At 41.7% G+C, this 8,474-nt stretch overlaps 1 long non-coding RNA gene across 1 annotated transcript; it reads left to right on the top strand.

Annotated features, from left to right (window-relative positions):
- The first annotated feature begins 671 nt into the window (after nt 1-671).
- LOC306822671 lies at nt 672-3,419 on the top strand. The gene is made up of 3 exons (XR_013778915.1): nt 672-759; nt 2,370-2,397; nt 3,230-3,419. It is a non-coding gene; the product is annotated as an uncharacterized lncRNA (long non-coding RNA).
- The last annotated feature ends 5,055 nt before the right edge of the window (nt 3,420-8,474 follow it).

The following is an 8,474-nucleotide window of genomic DNA, read 5'->3' as shown; positions in this document are numbered from 1 at the left end:
TAGCACATTTACGCATATATGCATGCACCAACACACCCTGTACCTGACCCACGGCAGCCATCGTTATACTGTGGGGCCGGCGTTGACGATTCAGCACTTTTACAGCACAGTTGAGTTAAATGCAGGACAGGAGGAGGAAGAGGTGGAGAAGGAGAAGGAAGGTGGGTGGTGGCATCCAGCCAACCCATCAGAGAGGAGAATGTAGGGTGGGTGGAAGGGTAAGAGTTGCAGGATGGGGGTCGATGGTGATGTCATCTGATGCTCGGAGTGATGGATAACCTTACCAAGAAGAGAGGGGCACTCGCACACATATAAACACACACCGGCAGCACTACACATATATTTCAAAAACAGGAAAACATGCATGCAACCAGGCAAAAATAAAATGATAGTGTTGCACACATCAATATTCAACTCTTAAAGTAACTTTTGTACACTCACAATCGTGTATGCATTCTTAAATGTACAGACACTCGTGTGCATGAATTGCATGCACGTAGACACATTCAGTAAGACGCATCCACCCACGTGCAAGCACAGAGTTTTCTCTTGGCATTAAAGCGCATCTTTGGCTCTGATGTCTTGTCACTTATCTTAAGCACTGGAAAGATGTGTGCAGCTGGGGGAGGGTGGAGAGAGAGAGCGAGAGAGAGAGAGAGAGAGATGACACACACGCCTGCTCCATTTTGCTGACTGCTCAACTTAAGGCGTTGGCGAGTAGAGATTAACATTGACGGAATGTACTAACATCCATCCAGAGTAAGACAAGATTTTTTTTTTTTTTCGATCGTTGGGATTCAAAGTCATCTTAAAATAAGTCTCATGAGAAAAAGAGCCATTAGGCCTTTGATGTGGATATTTATGGTTTGATGCTACCTTTACCATATTCATGTTGTATCTGTTACACACTGTTTGTAGGAAGGTGCAAATGATGACTCAATGCAAGATATTTTATCACATTTGAAATATTTGACATGGTTGAAGATTCCCTCTGTGACATAATCATGGTATTTTGAATATGATTCATTCATTTAAAAGCCAAACGTACTAGGTGGTCTAAAGTAGTCTACCGGTGCAGATCTTTCACTTTGTATCAAATTAACTGGTACAGTATCATTGTTTGCAGCTTTATGACTGTCACCTGCACTTCATCTCGCCTCTCTGCACCTGTCCCTGTTCACTTTACTGGATACATTCCTCATCCCCATCATCTGAAATATTCATTTTCCCCCTCTGTCTCCATTTCAAACTCCTACAGATGTGTGTGTTTGTTTCCTTTGAGAACTAGTTTGGTGAAGAGGATTTGTCTTCCTCTCTGCCCGTCTTTTTTTCTTTGAACCCCCCCCCCCCCCCTCCTCCTTCTTTGCCTTTCTTTGTCTATGTCACACTCTCTCGCTCCCTCACGCGCTTTCATTCCCTCTCACTCCTTTGTCAACCTCCTCTTGCAAGAGAGTGAATGTCTATTTTAAGCGATGTGCCATGCACCAACCACCCCCACATAGACACAGCGCAGAGGAGAAGACTGGCACAACTCATGCATGTAGAGTGCAACGATCAGTGTGTGTTCAGCGTGATGGGGAGAGCCGACTCCCTTATCCACGAGCAACAATGCAACTTCAAGTAAAACTATCAGCCCCACGTCAACAACATCAATAATGTAGTCACAGTTTGCAGTTTGCTTAATGAAGATGTTCTCATTGAAAATCATCGAAGTGTCCTTCAAATGCCGAGGTACAAATCAAAGCTAAGGAGCATCCACAACTTTTTGCTTTATAATTTCTACTTCAAGAAACGAATAACAAAGACTTAAGGAACAAGTTACACAAAAGAGGTCCTTGCTAAATGTGGCCAATGTGTGCTAGAAAACTCAATGGCTATTAAAAACAACAGCAGAGCTTGGAACAATATGCCAATTTAATAATCAGTAAATCTGTGTTCTCGCAGACAACATCACTGATTAAAAAGGAAAGTGCCATCATTAAAGTCAATGGTAGAGAAATCAGCATTATAATACAATGTGCACAATGTGTGCTCATTTAGTGTTCCTATTGTAAGTGAAATGACCCAAGAAAATTTGCTGATGTGTCGTTTAGTCAAAAGGCTGTTCTCCTGTGAGGTTGTGAGAATTATGTTTTCTAATTGTATAAAATGTACCAGTACTTGTATTTGGAGGAAAAACATTTGACAGTTCTTATGTAGTGACTTTAAATCCTCATTATGTATGTAGTTCTGGAGATTTTGAGAGTGATTGTGTGCATGCTAGTTGTATTAGCTCAATGCTGTTGAGAAGTGTGTGTTTTACATTGACAATATACTGGGCCAAGTGTTCTTGAGGAATAATGTCAAAAATGCATCTTTATGTTCTTCAGGCTCAAAAGTGACTAATATCAATTTGAGGTAAGTGCAGCACTCTCTCAGAGTGTGTCATTTAAGAAACACACAGTGACATTTATTATTGTAGAAGTAATACTGTAGAGTCACTCCAGAGTTTATAATACATATCCCAAAGTTAACCTAGAGAAACTCTGATGAAATTATTTAGGGGTTTTTTCATGGCACATATGTTTTCAATAAAGCTTTATGAACAATCGGATGTTGAGTTTGACAGTCATTTAACAGAGGATACTACTGTATACACATTCTAGAACTAGATACAATTTGTACAACAAAGGTGTCAAGAGATTAGAGTGTGAAGCTTACCATTACTTACTCTTTTATCCGGTTAATTTAGCTATCCAGCGTTGTTTACACAAACTGTAGTTTATGATTTTCTTTGACTTATTCTATCTTATTCTACTTGAGCTCTACTCTGGAGCTGTGAAACAGAATGCCATTGTATACACGAGCACAATGAAAATGAACAATACAGTATATTCTATTCCAGTTCAAATAAAAGGCATTTTCCATGTTGGGCTTTAATTGGCACAAAGCAGATCACTTTGCATTTAAAATACCTTGTTGATCTTGTGGAGACTTGCTTGAGCAATGTCATACATGGAAAGAGACGATTCAGTCTTTTATCTGAAGCTGGTTGATTTGTGTATGAGGCAGGCAACAGTATGTAAAAAAAACCTGTGAACAGAGTCAATCTTCCACAGTAATTTAAATCTGTGAACATCTCGCTTCATATATTTCTAGTTTGTACAAATGTGCGTTTTCAGCCTTTTTGTCCCTCATCTCCCGAGCATCTCACCTCGTTCTGCTTCCTCTCTCTTTCTCTCTCTGATAGCTGAGTGTGAGATGACTCGCGGGACGAGGCAAAGCGCCGGGCACACACAGCTCTCAGGTAATGAGAAATGATGTTGGTGTCAACGGTGGAATCGTCCAAATCATCCCTGAGCTGAGTTACATAATTCAAATATCATTCTTTTGCTCCCCCTCCTCTTTTATCCGTTATCACTGCCTTGTCCTCTGGCGCACACTCCCTCGCTTGCTCTCAGTTCAAACAGATTTGATTTCTATTCCTCTATGTTTCAGTGACATCGCCGCTCCTCAGAGAGGCGTGTGCTGGGATTGGAACGAGGATCAAGTCACCCATCACAGCAAAGCATGCTGGGAAAGGCCAGGAGGTAGTGAGACAAAAGTGTATATGCCTGTGAGGGGGCCTGCATGCTGGTCTCGCTTTTATGTTTTTTGTTTCTATTCTGTTTGTGTTTTTATGTCTGTAAAGTGCTTGCCGTATGTTTTCTTTTTCTGTTGTTTAGTCTGTGCCTTTAATACTCCGCCTCCAGCCTCAATATCTGGTAAAAATAAATAAAAAGTTTACCTCCTTTTGAAATAATGTTTTTTTTTCCACTTTATTACAAAACCAAAGATGAGTAGGTTGATATTACACTCACATCTTTGCAGTAACTGTGAAGGTTTGTTAGCCCAATAGCTTAGCATAACTTAGAATTATAACTACTAACAGAGGGAAACATCAGCCTGGCAGAGGTCAGAGATAATTAAATCTGTCTGCCAGGATTTGTATGTATTAAAAACATTTTAACACAAATTGTAAAATAGAAATATTGCAGAGTCCCTTGCAGCATCAACTTCCTAAAAACAGTGTTTGTTTTTTTTTAATCTCATTAAACTTTCACAGACCTAGATCATAATCTTTGCATTATTATTTACATGAACTCAACCAAATCCACAGTGACTACAAATGAAGCAGGGTAAGTCGTCCAGACCTAGTGACAACCTCAGGTGTTAGAAGAAAAGTGGCTCCTGAAATGCAAAGCCCTCGAATGGAGCTGGCTGTAAATCTATGTGATCGCCATCAGGTCCAATATTAAAATGCTTTGTTTACAGCAGGAAAAAGGGAATTTGGTAGAGATAACTCGTTTCTTCATTACAGGCTTCTCTGACTTTTTCAGTGATAGGTGGATTCCCTGTAGCTGCCAGGACGATTTAGACCAGGGGTGCTCACACTTTTTCGGCATGGGAGCTACTTATAAAATGACCAAGTCAAAATGATACCTAATAACATGCAAAACATATATTTATTTAGAATTTAGCTCTATACCTGTATATTAAGTGTTTGGTATAGGTTATGGAGAGAGAGAGAGAGAGAGAGAGAGAGAGAGAGAGAGAGAGAGAGAGAGAGAGAGAGAGAGAGAGAGAGAGAATGACTCTGGCCTTTGTATGTAACTGGGTCCTGGTCTTCATGTCTCTCTCCTGTCTCATCCTCTGTTGAATTTTTTAAAATTAAAAGTCCAAGTATACTACTGAATCAAGATGCCATGTTTAGTTACATTATTACTTAATCCACCCAAATAATATTATTGATGGATAATTCATGCTGTGACTGAACATGGCCTTGAAATATTCCGATTCATTGCATATCCTTTAGTTTTCCAGCCTAAGCTACATTTACATCTCTATTTTTTATGTTTCATCTGTCGGCTCCTTCACTGTTTCTCATTCTCTTAGCTTATTACTTATTACTAGCTTATTAGTTCTCACCTTTCCTCCTCTTTGCCTGATCATCCTCTGCCTTTCTTGCTGCAACAAATGATAACTTGACTGATGCAGCCTTTTAACACTACGTTACATATTTGAATATTCATTCAGCAAATACAGTCACATCGCGACCGTCTTTACTTTCGGTTTGAATGAAACGAAACTTAAGAGGAAAATGCGGAGGCGCGGAGCCGTTTTTTTTTTTCATCGTGAGGACGGACGATAGGCTGACGTCTACTTTATAATGCTTTGCGATCTACCCACACTGCCTTCGCGATCGACTGGTAGATCGCGATCGACGTATTGAGCACCCCTGATTTAGACCCATCCCAGTTCCACATCTTTGTCTGTTTCTAGACTGATTGAGGCTGAGAGCATTTTTAGTACGGCCTTACTCATTGTGCATCTTTAGAAAGCGATGGATGACATCACTAAGACAACGTCCAGGCAGTATACAATGATTTTAGCATACGTGAATAAAGAACATACGCAGACAATTGGACAGAAATAGAAACAAGGCCAAGCTACGTTTCAAACAAGTGATATATTGCTCAGTCTGTTCAATGGAGTACGTTATCCTCATTGAGGAAAAAATAGACTTTCATGTTTGATTGCTTGCTAGTTTGCATCATTTTCAGCCAGGAATGTGTGCCTTAAGCAGGAAATGACTCAATGACAGCCATCTGCCTCAGCTTGTTTGGTTTAAAGACAGGAAAATATGTTCATTCGTGAGCTTTTAAGGTGCTGGCAGGTATATTTTGTCACCTTTAGAGAAACTGAATCTTGCTGCTTGACATTGTTGCTGACACTCCACTGACAATGTAGAGTAGCAATGATCATCTTTCTCTCTAAGGATGCGATTAAACAGCTGTGATTTACCATCACAATGCAGATATTATCTTATTTCCCTGCTGACAGAAGATGCTTTAAACTAGAAATAGGCTGCTTTGAAACCCAGCCCTTGTCAAAAAGCTTTTCAAAGTGCTCCTCGGAACAATGTAGTGATGCGACACATTTAACCACACTGCCTGCGAGCACTATTCGTGGTCAGCTGAGGGTAACGGAAATGAAGTTCACCAGATTGCTTTTTTGGAATCTCAATGGGAAAGTTTCCAGGCCAGCACTGAGTCTGTATTGGCCAGATTGAGGTGAGATAGAGTAGAGAATATGAGCGCAGAGATGAAGTTGACCCGAACCTTTTCATTCTTGCGCCCCCCCCCCCCCATCCCCCAGCTACTCTTCATTCCCCCTTGCTCTGTGCTCAGCCTCGAACGCACTTCCTTGGCAAGTTGAAAGAAAATACACCGATAACTGTGGGCATGGAGTCACTTCAGCCTCTGTCTCTCTTTGTTTTCACCCTCTTGTCTTCCCTGTGATTCATTGTTCCCTCACACACGATGTCTGCAGTTGTGTTTGCACTTCCCGTCTCTTTTTGTACACATACTAGCATGTTCACGCACACACAGCCATGCTTTCTCAGACATGTTCATCTACTCTGTCTCTTCTCCTACTTATTTCCCCCCCTTGCTCGCTCTTCTCTTTTTCTCTCCAGCCGTGGTTGGATTCTTGGATGTATTGGCATGTCTCCTTTCATCACCCCACCGATTGTGAGGAGGATCGAGGAGAGTGTACAGACCTGGGAGAGTGTGTGTTGAGGCGTAAAGGACCCTCTCAGCCCTAAGCCAAGCCCTGTCCATCCAACGGAGAGCCCAGACGGTGTGATTCAGCCCTCCTGAAGCCTGGCCAACTCTTACTCACACTATGCAGACAGATAGACACTTGCAGAGAGGCACTCAAAAAGAAAGTCACATCCATCCACTCCCCCTCTCTAAAGTCACCACAGTGAGGCAAAGAGGACCGGAGGGGCATCTCTGTGGCTCTAAATTCCCCAGGCAAGGTCACCTTTGTCTGGCTGGGAGCATGCAGAAGAGATCTGTGCACTGAAGAGGGCGCAGGTTAAGTCGGACTCTAACAAACTTCCCTCAAAAAATATTCAACCGCCCTCAGGGTAAACACATAAATTGCTGCATGTGTACAGGCAACTGGCATGTTTTTAGACTTGCATGTATGATTTAGTGCGAGGGAGAACTGAATGATGGAGAGGCTCGTGAGCATGAATCTATAAGACATGGGGAGTCTGACTTGGAAATTTGTGCATTTGTATGATTGCATGACCCACATGCCAAGTGTGCACTGTGTAACAGAAAATTTAATTCAGAAATGAGCTCTTTGGAGAGAAAATTAATGTTGTTTTCTGTCAGAACTGATTTCTAGTTTTTGATAGAACCATACGGCAGGAAAACTGATTTCGATTGATTTTTTTTAAACCATGAAAATCCACATTTAAATCAAAAGCTCAACGCTTATCAACAACATCAGCTGGAATTGCTTTAATCAGGATGAATGGCTGGAGACAGCAATCTCGCGCCCCTGTGTTATAGTAGGTTCAAAAGGCAATCTTTTCATCAAGTGTACCCATCATCCCACTGAATTAATTAGAGGATTTCATCAGGCACGTCAGGGTATACAGGACTGTATTTGGCAGACTGGTCATAATGTGTTCCGTTGTGTCCCGTGAGCCAAGAGGCAGTCCACATTAGCATTAGTGGCCTCATTGTGTCCAGGTAAGTTAGTGTTGTAGCAACACTGGGGCAGTAAGCTTCTTGAGACTTCTTGAGTCTTTTGTTGGAACTGTAGCCCCCCCCCCCCTCCAAAACCTCAAAGCGTCCAGTGGGAAAAAAAACAACACTGAGGCCTTTATGTGGATTTAATTTCAACTTATCCACTTTTTGACTATAAAGTAGATTTTGTTATTGGAAGTTTTTGGACAAGAATAAACAAAAGTGTGTGGAAGCATGAAGACCATTGGATGAAATAATTTCTAACGTTACAATAAGTCGAACAAATACTGTTAATTGTACTTGTGCATGGACCAAGGGAGACTGCAAAGAGTAAGAGTAAAGAAGAGAACGGAGGAAATGGAAAGAGAGCAAGGGGGGGGGGGGGGGGGGGGGAGTGTGACAAGCGCCATAACGTCCTCTGAGATGCATTTGGACAGAGTGAGCATCTGTCAAAACAAGGCAGCCTCAACGGCCGCCTCACTAATGGCTATGGACGTGAGCGACAGAGGGGGAGGAGAGACAGGGGGGCGGCACTCACACATTCAAAGAGACACACAAGATTGCTGCTGCACACACACACAAACACAACATCTGCAACTTTTTTTTTTTTTTTTTTTTTTTTGCTTGCAGCAGATCTTACCAATCATTTGATTCACCATTTCTGCAAAGCTACACTGCAATAGCTATTGAACTACTTTCATGTTTGGGGGTGCATGAGTATGTGTGTGTGTGTGTGTGTGTGTGTGTGTGTTCATGCACACTCCAGTAATTCAGTGTCTATGTGCAAGTACTGTGTGTGCGTGTTTACCTTCTAACAGTGTTTTTCGGTTGTCAGATACCCTCCACCATCTCTCATTGTGATGAATTGGGCACTGTGTCAATCATTCATCTGAATTGTTTTTTTTTTCT

The sequence above is a fragment of the Symphodus melops genome, assembly GCF_947650265.1.
Source record: "Symphodus melops genome assembly, chromosome: 4".
Classification (NCBI taxonomy): Eukaryota; Metazoa; Chordata; class Actinopteri; order Labriformes; family Labridae; genus Symphodus; species Symphodus melops.
This window is presented reverse-complemented; position numbering and strand designations above follow the sequence as displayed.